This window comes from Phyllobates terribilis, unplaced genomic scaffold (assembly GCF_046119375.1).
Source record: "Phyllobates terribilis strain yellow unplaced genomic scaffold, ASM4611937v1 Scaffold_49__1_contigs__length_9717188, whole genome shotgun sequence".
Lineage (NCBI taxonomy): Eukaryota > Metazoa > Chordata > Amphibia > Anura > Dendrobatidae > Phyllobates > Phyllobates terribilis.
In genome coordinates this window covers 8,157,443-8,169,489 of record NW_027362809.1, presented here as the reverse complement: position 1 = coordinate 8,169,489, position 12,047 = coordinate 8,157,443, and the positions used below count along the sequence as shown (strand labels likewise).

Genomic DNA, 12,047 nt, shown 5'->3' with positions numbered 1-12,047 from the left:
CTCGTACACACCCGGCTCCGCTCTGTACGCCTCGTACACACGCGGCTCCGCTCCGTACACGCGTGGCTACGCACACCTCGTACACGCGCGGCTCCGCTCCGTACTCCTCGTACACGCGCGGCTCCGCTCCGTACTCCTCGTACACGCGCGGCTCCGCTCCGCACACCTCGTACAAGCGCGGCTCCGCTCCGCACACCTCGTACACGCGCGGCTCCGCTCCGTACTCCTCGTACACGCGCGGCTCCGCTCCGTACTCCTCGTACACGCGCGGCTCCGCTCCGTACACCTCGTACACGCGCGGCTCCGCTCCGTACACCTCGTACACGCGCGGCTCCGCTCCGTACACCTCGTACACGCGCGGCTCTGCTCCGTACACCTCGTACACGCGCGGCTCTGCTCCGTACACCTCGTACACACGCGGCTCTGCTCCGTACACCTCGTACACACGCGGCTCTGCTCCGTACACCTCGTACACACGCGGCTCCGCTCCGTAAACCTCGTACACACGCGGCTCCGCTCCGTACACCTCGTACACACGCGGCTCCGCTCCGTACACCTCGTACACACACGGCTCTGCTCCGTACACCTCGTACACACACGGCTCTGCTACATCCCCCCTGTAAACCCCTCCTGACCCCACACATAAACTGCAGCTCATCCAGCACCATGACAACCAGCACAGCAGAGTCCTGCATCCACTGAGGCCCCTGATCATGTGACCCCTGACTCCTCCCCTCCTGTGACCTCATCACAGGTCCTGTGCGCACAGAGCAGCCATATATGTGGTGGCGGCTTTGCAGGTGGAGGTATGTGGAGACCCCCATTACTGGGCGCAGGGGACATTAACCCCTTCAGCACGGAGACTCTTTTGGGGTCTTGTGTTGCCCCTTTATAAGAATCATAAGGTTTTTGTTCTGTTTCCTGTAATAGATACATACGACCCAACTATGGAGACAGGAAGGGAGGAAATGTATTGTTCTCATAGTACAGGACCCCTTTACTGCCCCACAGTGTAATGCCCCCATTATACCCCTTATGCAGGATGTATGATGCCCCCACACAGTGTAATGCCCTCATTATGCCCCTTATGCAGGATGTATGATGCCCCCACACAGTGTAATGCCCTCATTATGCCCCTTATGCAGGATGTATGATGCCCCCACACAGTGTAATGCCCTCATTATGCCCCTTATGCAGGATGTATGATGCCCCCACACAGTGTAATGCCCCCATTATGCCCCTTATACAGGATGTATGGTGCCCCCCACAGTGTAATGCCCTCATTATACCCCTTATGCAGGATGTATGATGCCCCCACACAGTGTAATGCCCTCATTATACCCCTTATGCAGGATGTATGATGCCCCCACACAGTGTAATGCCCTCATTATACCCCTTATGCAGGATGTATGATGCCCCCACACAGTGTAATGCCCTCATTATGCCCCTTATGCAGGATGTATGATGCCCCCACACAGTGTAATGCCCCCATTATGCCCCTTATACAGGATGTATGGTGCCCCCACAGTGTAATGCCCCCATTATGCCCCTATACAGGATGTATGATGCCCCCACACAGTGTAATGCCCCCATTGTGCCCCTTATACAGGATGTATGATGCCCCCACAGTGTAATGCCCCCATTATACCCCTTATACAGTATGTATGATGCCCCCACAGTGTAATGCCCCCATTATACCCCTTATACAGTATGTATGATACCCCCACAGTGTAATGCCCCCATTATACCCCTTATACAGTATGTACGATGCCCCCACACAGTGTAATGCCCCCATTATACCCCTTATACAGTATGTATGATGCCCCCACACAGTGTAATGTCCCCATTATGCCCCTTATGCAGGATGTATGATGCCCCCACAAAGTGTAATGTCCCCATTATGCCCCTTATGCAGGATGTATGATGCCCCCACACAGTGTAATGCCCCCATTATGCTCCTGTATATCTCCCCTTGAGAAAGGCATTAGCGCCGAAACGCGCGTCGGGGAATCACACAGAGTACCGGTGCCACGCTACAAAGGTAACTAGATTCTACTCTTCATTTGCTTTTAGGGAGGAGAGGGAGAACACAGTATATTTGGGAGTCATTGCATATGACAATCTGTGATATTTGGATGGTTTCTCCTTTTTCCCCTTATGTGTATTTTTTTCTATGTGACAATGAGTGGTGAAATGGGGATATCAGTGAGATATACACCGGTTACCTGTGGTGATCTGCTGTAATACTCATATATGTTTTTAGTATGTTTTAACTCACTCACGTATCGGTTGCATATTTGCGTCACTCCGGATACTGTTTAAACAATAATGTCTAATAAAATATTTTCTACTTTTTTCATATAATGGGCCTTAGACTCGTTGTTTTTGCTTCGGCATCCCCCCTTATACAGTATGTATGATGCCCCCACACAGTGTAATGCCCCCATTATACCCCTTATACAATATGTATGATGCCCCCACACAGTGTAATGTCCCCATTATGCCCCTTATGCAGGATGTATGATGCCCCCACACAGTGTAATGCCCCCATTATGCCCCTTATGCAGTATGTATGATGCCCCCACATGGTGTAATGCCCCTTATGCAGTATGTATGAGGCTCCCCCACAGTGTAATGCCCCCATTATGCCCCTGTGATCAGGTGACCTGAAGTAACGCACAGACAAACCCTCTAACTGTATGTTACTTTATCTACTGACAAGGATGATGGTCTGGACACATATAGGCCATTATGCTCTCAGGCGTGGAACACATTACTAGGAGTGGCACGACAGCAATCAGTTTATCTGGTGTTTCAGTGTAAAGCGCGTCACTTCCGGACATGCACACTAGGGGATGGACATTATCGGACCTCTAGCTCACGAGAAGTAGCGCAGAATCCATTCTATATGTCTTATAACACCTCGTACACGCGCGGCTCCGCTCCGTACACCTCGTACACGCGCGGCTCTGCTCCGTACACCTCGTACACGCGCGGCTCTGCTCCGTACACCTCGTACACGCGCGGCTCTGCTCCGTACACCTCGTACACGCGCGGCTCTGCTCCGTACACCTCGTACACACGCGGCTCTGCTCCGTACACCTCGTACACACGCGGCTCCGCTCCGTACACCTCGTACACACGCGGCTCCGCTCCGTACACCTCGTACACACGCGGCTCCGCTCCGTACACCTCGTACACACGCGGCTCCGCTCCGTACACCTCGTACACACGCGGCTCCGCTCCGTACACCTCGTACACACGCGGCTCCGCTCCGTACACCTCGTACACACGCGGCTCCGCTCCGTACACCTCGTACACACACGGCTCTGCTCCGTACACCTCGTACACACACGGCTCTGCTACATCCCCCCTGTAAACCCCTCCTGACCCCACACATAAACTGCAGCTCATCCAGCACCATGACAACCAGCACAGCAGAGTCCTGCATCCACTGAGGCCCCTGATCATGTGACCCCTGACTCCTCCCCTCCTGTGACCTCATCACAGGTCCTGTGCGCACAGAGCAGCCATATATGTGGTGGCGGCTCTGCAGGTGGAGGTATGTGGAGACCCCCATTACTGGGCGCAGGGGGCATTAACCCCTTCAGCACGGAGACTCTTTTGGGGTCTTGTGTTGCCCCTTTATAAGAATCATAAGGTTTTTGTTCTGTTTCCTGTAATAGATACATACGACCCAACTATGGAGACAGGAAGGGAGGAAATGTATTGTTCTCATAGTACAGGACCCCTTTACTGCCCCACAGTGTAATGCCCCCATTATACCCCTTATGCAGGATGTATGATGCCCCCACACAGTGTAATGCCCTCATTATGCCCCTTATGCAGGATGTATGATGCCCCCACACAGTGTAATGCCCTCATTATGCCCCTTATGCAGGATGTATGATGCCCCCACACAGTGTAATGCCCTCATTATGCCCCTTATGCAGGATGTATGATGCCCCCACACAGTGTAATGCCCCCATTATGCCCCTTATACAGGATGTATGGTGCCCCCCACAGTGTAATGCCCTCATTATACCCCTTATGCAGGATGTATGATGCCCCCACACAGTGTAATGCCCTCATTATACCCCTTATGCAGGATGTATGATGCCCCCACACAGTGTAATGCCCTCATTATACCCCTTATGCAGGATGTATGATGCCCCCACACAGTGTAATGCCCTCATGCCCCTTATGCAGGATGTATGATGCCCCCACACAGTGTAATGCCCCCATTATGCCCCTTATACAGGATGTATGGTGCCCCCACAGTGTAATGCCCCCATTATGCCCCTATACAGGATGTATGATGCCCCCACACAGTGTAATGCCCCCATTGTGCCCCTTATACAGGATGTATGATGCCCCCACAGTGTAATGCCCCCATTATACCCCTTATACAGTATGTATGATGCCCCCACAGTGTAATGCCCCCATTATACCCCTTATACAGTATGTATGATACCCCCACAGTGTAATGCCCCCATTATACCCCTTATACAGTATGTACGATGCCCCCACACAGTGTAATGCCCCCATTATACCCCTTATACAGTATGTATGATGCCCCCACACAGTGTAATGTCCCCATTATGCCCCTTATGCAGGATGTATGATGCCCCCACAAAGTGTAATGTCCCCATTATGCCCCTTATGCAGGATGTATGATGCCCCCACACAGTGTAATGCCCCCATTATGCTCCTGTATATCTCCCCTTGAGAAAGGCATTAGCGCCGAAACGCGCGTCGGGGAATCACACAGAGTACCGGTGCCACGCTACAAAGGTAACTAGATTCTACTCTTCATTTGCTTTTAGGGAGGAGAGGGAGAACACAGTATATTTGGGAGTCATTGCATATGACAATCTGTGATATTTGGATGGTTTCTCCTTTTTCCCCTTATGTGTATTTTTTTCTATGTGACAATGAGTGGTGAAATGGGGATATCAGTGAGATATACACCGGTTACCTGTGGTGATCTGCTGTAATACTCATATATGTTTTTAGTATGTTTTAACTCACTCACGTATCGGTTGCATATTTGCGTCACTCCGGATACTGTTTAAACAATAATGTCTAATAAAATATTTTCTACTTTTTTCATATAATGGGCCTTAGACTCGTTGTTTTTGCTTCGGCATCCCCCCTTATACAGTATGTATGATGCCCCCACACAGTGTAATGCCCCCATTATACCCCTTATACAATATGTATGATGCCCCCACACAGTGTAATGTCCCCATTATGCCCCTTATGCAGGATGTATGATGCCCCCACACAGTGTAATGCCCCCATTATACCCCTTATACAATATGTATGATGCCCCCACACAGTGTAATGTCCCCATTATGCCCCTTATGCAGGATGTATGATGCCCCCACACAGTGTAATGTCCCCATTATGCCCCTTATGCAGGATGTATAATGCCCCCATTATGCCCCTTATGCAGTATGTGTGATGCCCCCACAGTGTAATGCCCCCATTATGCCACTTATGCAGGATGTATGATGCCCCCACACAGTGTAATGCCCCCATTATTCCCCTTATGCAGTATGTATGATGCCCCACAGTGTAATGCCCCCATTATGCCCCTTATGCAGTATGTATGATGCCCCCCTCAGTGTAATGCCCCCATTATGCCCCTTATGCAGGATGTATTATGCCCCCACAGTGTAATGCCCCCATTATGCCCCTTATGCAGTATGGATGATGGCCCCACACAGTGTAATGCCCCCATTATGCCCCTTATGCAGGATGTATGATGCTCCGCACAGTGTAATCCCCCCCATTATGCCCCTTATGCAGGATGTATGATGCCCCCACACAGTGTAATGCCCCCATTATGCCCCTTATGCAGTATGTATGATGCCCCCACATGGTGTAATGCCCCTTATGCAGTATGTATGAGGCTCCCCCACAGTGTAATGCCCCCATTATGCCCCTGTGATCAGGTGACCTGAAGTAACGCACAGACAAACCCTCTAACTGTATGTTACTTTATCTACTGACAAGGATGATGGTCTGGACACATATAGGCCATTATGCTCTCAGGCGTGGAACACATTACTACGAGTGGCACGACAGCAATCAGTTTATCTGGTGTTTCAGTGTAAAGCGCGTCACTTCCGGACATGCACACTAGGGGATGGACATTATCGGACCTCTAGCTCACGAGAAGTAGCGCAGAATCCATTCTATATGTCTTATAACAATTCACCTTTAGGAATCAGAATGGGTTTCCTAGTATGGGGAGGGGTTTTTGATGAAGAGGGATATTTATTAGTGTTTAGCCAGTATGTTCTGTCCGAGTACGCTCGGGCCGAGCTCCGAGTACAGCTGCTCGGTGATATGTTTGAATCACTCCCGTGTGCATGATTTGCGACTGTTTGGCAGCTTTATTACATGTGAAGAATGTGTAAGAAATAGACATTCCTCACATGTAATAAAACTGTCAAACAGTCGCAAATCATGCACACGGGAGCGATTCAAGCATATCACCGAGCAGCTGTAAATACTCGGAGCTCGGCCTGAGCGTACTCGGCGAAAGGGTTAACAGAACATACTCGCTCATCACTAAAATTTATACATGGACACCTGGCTATTAGGCACACTTTGCTGAACATCATGAATTATCGCTGTATCAAGTCTCCTGATGAACCTGTTGGGAAAATGCATTGAGGCAGATTATTGAACCATTCTCTGATGACTGTCATACCCTTTCCTTTATATACACTGTGTGCAGAATAATTAGGCAGGTTGTATTTTAGTGGATTATTTTTATTATTGATCAACAACTATGTTCTCAATCAACCCAAAAGACTCATAAATATCCAAGCTTAATATTTTTGGAAGTTGGAGTGTTTTTTTTTAGATTTGGCTATCTTAAGAGGATATCTGTTTGTGCAGGTAACTATTACTGTCCCGAATTATTAGGCAACTTAATAAAAACCAAATATAATCCCATCTCACTTGTTTATTTTCACCAGGTAAACCAATATCAGTGCACAAAATTTAGAAATAAACATTTCTGACATGCAAAAACAAAACACAAAAAATTAGTGATGAATATAGCCACCTTTCTTTATGATGACACTCAACAGCCTTCTATCCATAGATTCTGTCAGTTGCTTGATCTGTTTTTGATCAACATTGTGTGCAGCAGCCACCAAAGCCTCCCAGACACTGTTCCGAGAGGTGTACTGTTTTCCCTCTCTGTAGATCTCACATTTTATGATGGACCACAGGTTCTCTGGGGTTCAGATCAGGTGAACAAGGGGGCCATGTCATTATTTTTTCTTTTTTTAGACCTTTACTGGCCAGCCACGCTGTGGAGTAGTTGGATGCATGTGATGGAGCATTGTCCTGCATGAAAATCATGTTTTTCTTGAACGATACCGACTTCTTCCTGTACCACTGCTTGAAGAAGTTGTCTTCCAGAAACTGGCAGTAGGTCTGGCAGTTGAGCTTCACTCCATCCTCAACCCGAAAAGGGCCCACAAGTTCATCTTTGATGATACCAGCCCATACCAGTACCCCACCTCCACCTTGCTGGCATCTGAGTCGGAGTGGAGCTCTTTGCCCTTTACTGATCCAGCCTCTGGCTCATCCATATGGCCCATCAAGAGTCTCACTCATTTCATCAGTCCATAAAACCTTTGAAAAATCAGTCTTAAGATATTTCTTGGCCCATTCTTGACGTTTTATCTTATGTTTCTTGTTCAAAGGTGGTCGTTTTTCTGCCTTCCTTACCTTGGCCATATCCCTTGTGATATTTGATACTCCAGTAACGTGGCAGCTCTGAAATCTGGCAAAACTGGTGGCGAATGGCATCTTGGCTGCTTCACGCTTGATTTTCCACAATTCATGGGCAGTTATTTTGCGCCTTTTTTGGCCAACACGCTTCTTGCAACCCTGTTGGTTATTTGCCATGGAACGCTTGATTGTTCGGTGATCACGCTTCAAAAGTTTGGAAATTTCAAGAGTGCTGCATCCCTCTGCAAGACATCTCCCAATTTTGGACTTTTCAGAGCCCGTCAAATCTCTGTTCTGACCCATTTTGCCAAAGGAAAGGAAGTTGCCTAATAATTAAGCACACCTTATATAGGGTGTTGATGTCATTAACACCCCTCCTCATTACAGAGATGCACATCACCAGATTTACTTAATTGGTAGTTGGCTCTCAAGCCTATGCAGCTTGGAGTAGAACAACATGTATGAAAAGTATCATGTGATCAAAATACTCATTTGCCTAATAATTCTGCACACAGTGTATAACTTGAGACATATCTAGTTCTATTTAATGCATCAGTGTTCTTTTTTGATATAGATCAGGGTTAACTACGGCTTCTGAGGGAGAGCCACAGTTGAGTGGGGCGCCATTATCGTTCCTTAGGGTGCCAACCTCCGTGGCCAAGCAGGATAGGGTATGGTAGTGACTGTATCAATTATTCAGCATCATTGTTTACATCTGTTTATATACAACCACAACAAGCCATTCAGCTTGTAATTTTGCTAGTTTTAAGTATATATATATTGTAAGGTAGCGCTATTCATCATGTTGGGGTGCACTCACTTCACCGGGTCAATTAAAGCACACGTGCAACGTTTTCCGGTAGTCTAAAGTCCATCAGTTTATTAAACATCATAAACTGCCTATAACATAGTCCATCTCAGTGGCTCGCAGGAATGTTACACATGTAATGTCCTAGAGCCTTTTCAGTGGCAGCTATGCCCGCTTGGCTTCAGATACAGCCTTCAGCAAGGTAACAACATCAATGTCCATTTCAAGCACCGATTTTACCTTTGCCGGGTCTAGCAGCTTCCATCAGCTCTGTTCTGTTCCTCCAGGCCTCGTGTCTTCCAAGGCTAATGGTGTCCGAGACACAGGGATCAGGTCTATTGACCCCCCTGTGTTTCAAAACCACCCGGATATATATATCCCTCTGTTCGCACAGGACCTGTGATGATGTCACAGTATATATACAGTACAGACCAAAAGTTTGGACACACCTCATTTTTCTGTATTTTCATGACTATGAAAATATTCACACTGAAAGCATCAAAACTATGAATTAACACATGTGGAATTATATACTTAACAAAAAAGTGTGAAACAACTGAAAATATGTCTTATATTCTAGTCATCAAAGCAAAAGGTGGCTACTTTGAAGAACCTAGAATATAAGACATATTTTCAGTTGTTTCATACTTTTTTGTTAAGTATATAATTCCACATGTGTTAATTCATAGTTTTGATGCCTTCAGTGTGAATGTATAATTTTCATAGTCCTGACAAATATTTAAATGAGAAGGTGTGTCCAAACTTTTGGTCTGTACTGTGTATGTATGTGTGTGTATATATATATATATATATATATATATATATATATATATATATATATATATATATATATATATATATAACGTGTGTTGTTAGTCCAGTTTTCAATGCATATCTATATATATAATCGTCTTATCCCGTCTGTCTGTCCAGGATATCCCGCGTCGCTCATTGGTCCAGCAGCGGCCAATCAGCGCCGGGGGATTTCTAAAAAAAAGATGGCGGCCGTTAGCGGCTCATCTGCGGGACGGAGCTGAGCGGCGATGCAGCCGGGAGATGAGCACCGCGAGGCGCTCATCTCCCGGCCGGCAACAGCAGAAGGAACCCGACCGCCGGACCCATCTGCGGGACGGAGATGCAGCCGGGAGATGAGCGGCGCGAGGCACTCATCTCCTGGCCGGTAGCAGCGGAAGGACCGCCGGCGCCGCTGACCTTCATGCGGAAGGGAGGACCGGGGAGCGGCGCTGCGGGTCGGGATACTTCTGCTGCGAGCGCCCGCTCATGTCCCGGGTTCTCGCAGCCTAAGCACCCGCACAGGCAGCGCCGCTCCCCGGTCCTCACCAAGACGATTCGATGATTGGTCGCGGTCTTCGGACCTGACCAATCACTGATCTTAGCGCAAAACTTAAACACCGCTGTGCTGATTGGTCGCCGACGCTGCCCACGACCAATCACTGATTTGGGCGCCAAATTTAAATATCGGCCGCGACCAATCACCACAGCGGTGTTTAAATGTGGAGCCAAGATCAGTGATTGGTCGCGGCCGATATTTAAATTTGGTGCCCAAATCGGTGATTGGTCGCGGCCTATATTTAAATTTGGTGCCCAAATCGGTGATTGGTCGCGGTCAGCTTCCGCGACCAATCAGCACAATAGTGTTTAACTTTGGCGCCAAGATCAGTCATTGGTCGCGGGCCAAGACAGCGACCAATCACCGATTTGTGCGGCAATTTTAAATAGCATCCGCGACCAATTGGATGTCAGCGCCGCTGCCTGTGCGGATACTTCCGCTGCAAGAACCCGGTGTTATGTTCTGCTACCAGAGCTAAGGAAAGAGAGGAGATCTGTCCCTACGATAGAACTCAGCTTGATCCCTACGATGTAACAGGGAACCTGATCCTGCGATCAGACCTGCTAAAGTCCTCAGCTAGTCTGTACGGAGACCTATAGATGTGGGGAAGGAATCCCTACAAGTACTAGGGACTGGGAGCAAAATGGACACCTCCTAACAGAAATAGTAGCAGACAGACAAACAAACAAAATATATAGAACACAGAGGTCCGAAGACCAAGCAAACTAACAGAGTTAGATACTGAGCACAGGCTAGCTAAAGAGTAGTAATACAATGAAGTCCAGCAAAGCCAGAAGGGCGGAGCAGGACTAAATAGGCCAACAAGGTCATGTGACCAGCAATAGAAAAAACCTAAGAGCAAGGTTCTAACAGTACCCCCCCTTCTAAGAGGATCCTCCGGATCCCCTAGGACCAGGCTTATCAGGAAATCTCCTGTGAAACGCTCTGATAAGTCTGGACGCGGAAACATCATCCGACCTCACCCATGAGTTATCCTCGGGTCCGAAACCTTTCCAGGCCACGAGATACTGCAAACTACCTCTATACCGTCTAGAATTAAGGATGCGAGAAATTTCATATTCCCCGTCCTCCACCACCGGAGGAACAGAGGCAGAGGTGTCACAATCCGACACAACAGCTTTTTTCAACAGAGAGACATGAAACACCGGATTAATTCTCCAGGAGGTAGGAACCTCCAACCTAACAGCAGATTGGTTGACAACCTGAAGCACCTTAAAGGGCCCTACAAACTTGGGACCCAATTTCTTAGAAGGAATCCTCAACCGCAGATTCCTAGAGGACAACCAAACCATGTCACCAACAGCGAACAAAACCTCCTGTCGTTTCCTATCAAAGTAGTCTTTAGATTTTCTGTTAGCCTCCTGAAGATTACCACGCACATCCGTCCAAACTCTCTCCAAATCGCCGGAAAAATTCTCCTCCTCAGGCACGGCAGATACCAACTTGGAGAACGACCCAAACGACGGATGTCTCCCAGAACAACAAAAAAAAGGCGAACAACCAGCAGAAGAAGATGTATGATTGTTCAGAGCAAATTCAGCAAGTGGCAGAAACTCAGACCACCCCTCTTGATTGTCTGCCACAAAACAACGCAAGAACTGCTCAACATCCTGGTTTTTCCTTTCTGTCTGGCCATTAGATTCAGGATGATATCCGGATGAGAACGACAAATGAACTCCCAACCTGTTACAAAAGGCGCGCCAAAAACGAGCCACGAACTGAGGTCCCCTATCAGAAACAATGTCAGTAGGAACGCCATGAAGTCTGACAATTTCCTTGACAAAGGCCTTAGCAAGAGTCTTAGCGCAGGGCAGTTTGACGAAGGGAACCAAGTGACACATCTTGCTAAAACGGTCCATGACCACCCAGATGACAGTAAAACCCTCAGAGGGGGGAAGGTCAGTTATAAAGTCCATAGCCAAATGTGTCCAAGGAGCACTGGGAACCTCCAGAGGGCAAAGTAACCCCGCAGAAGGAGTATGTGAGGACTTAGATCTAGCACATATAGTACATTGACGCACCCACTTAATGACTTCCTTCTGCCATCCAGGCCACCAAAAACTGCGACCCACCAGTCTCTTGGTCTCAGAGATTCTGGGATGACCT

General features: G+C 48.1%; 1 protein-coding gene across 2 annotated transcripts in view; it reads left to right on the top strand.

The window, feature by feature from the left end:
* The first annotated feature begins 731 nt into the window (after positions 1–731).
* Positions 732–12,047, top strand: part of LOC141191648 (oocyte zinc finger protein XlCOF7.1-like) — a 43,184-nt gene continuing 31,868 nt past the window's right edge. For both annotated transcript variants that reach the window (XM_073661589.1, XM_073661588.1), the window contains exon 1: positions 732–806. The gene's annotated coding sequence lies outside the window, so the exon portion shown is untranslated. The remainder of the gene's footprint in view (positions 807–12,047) is intronic.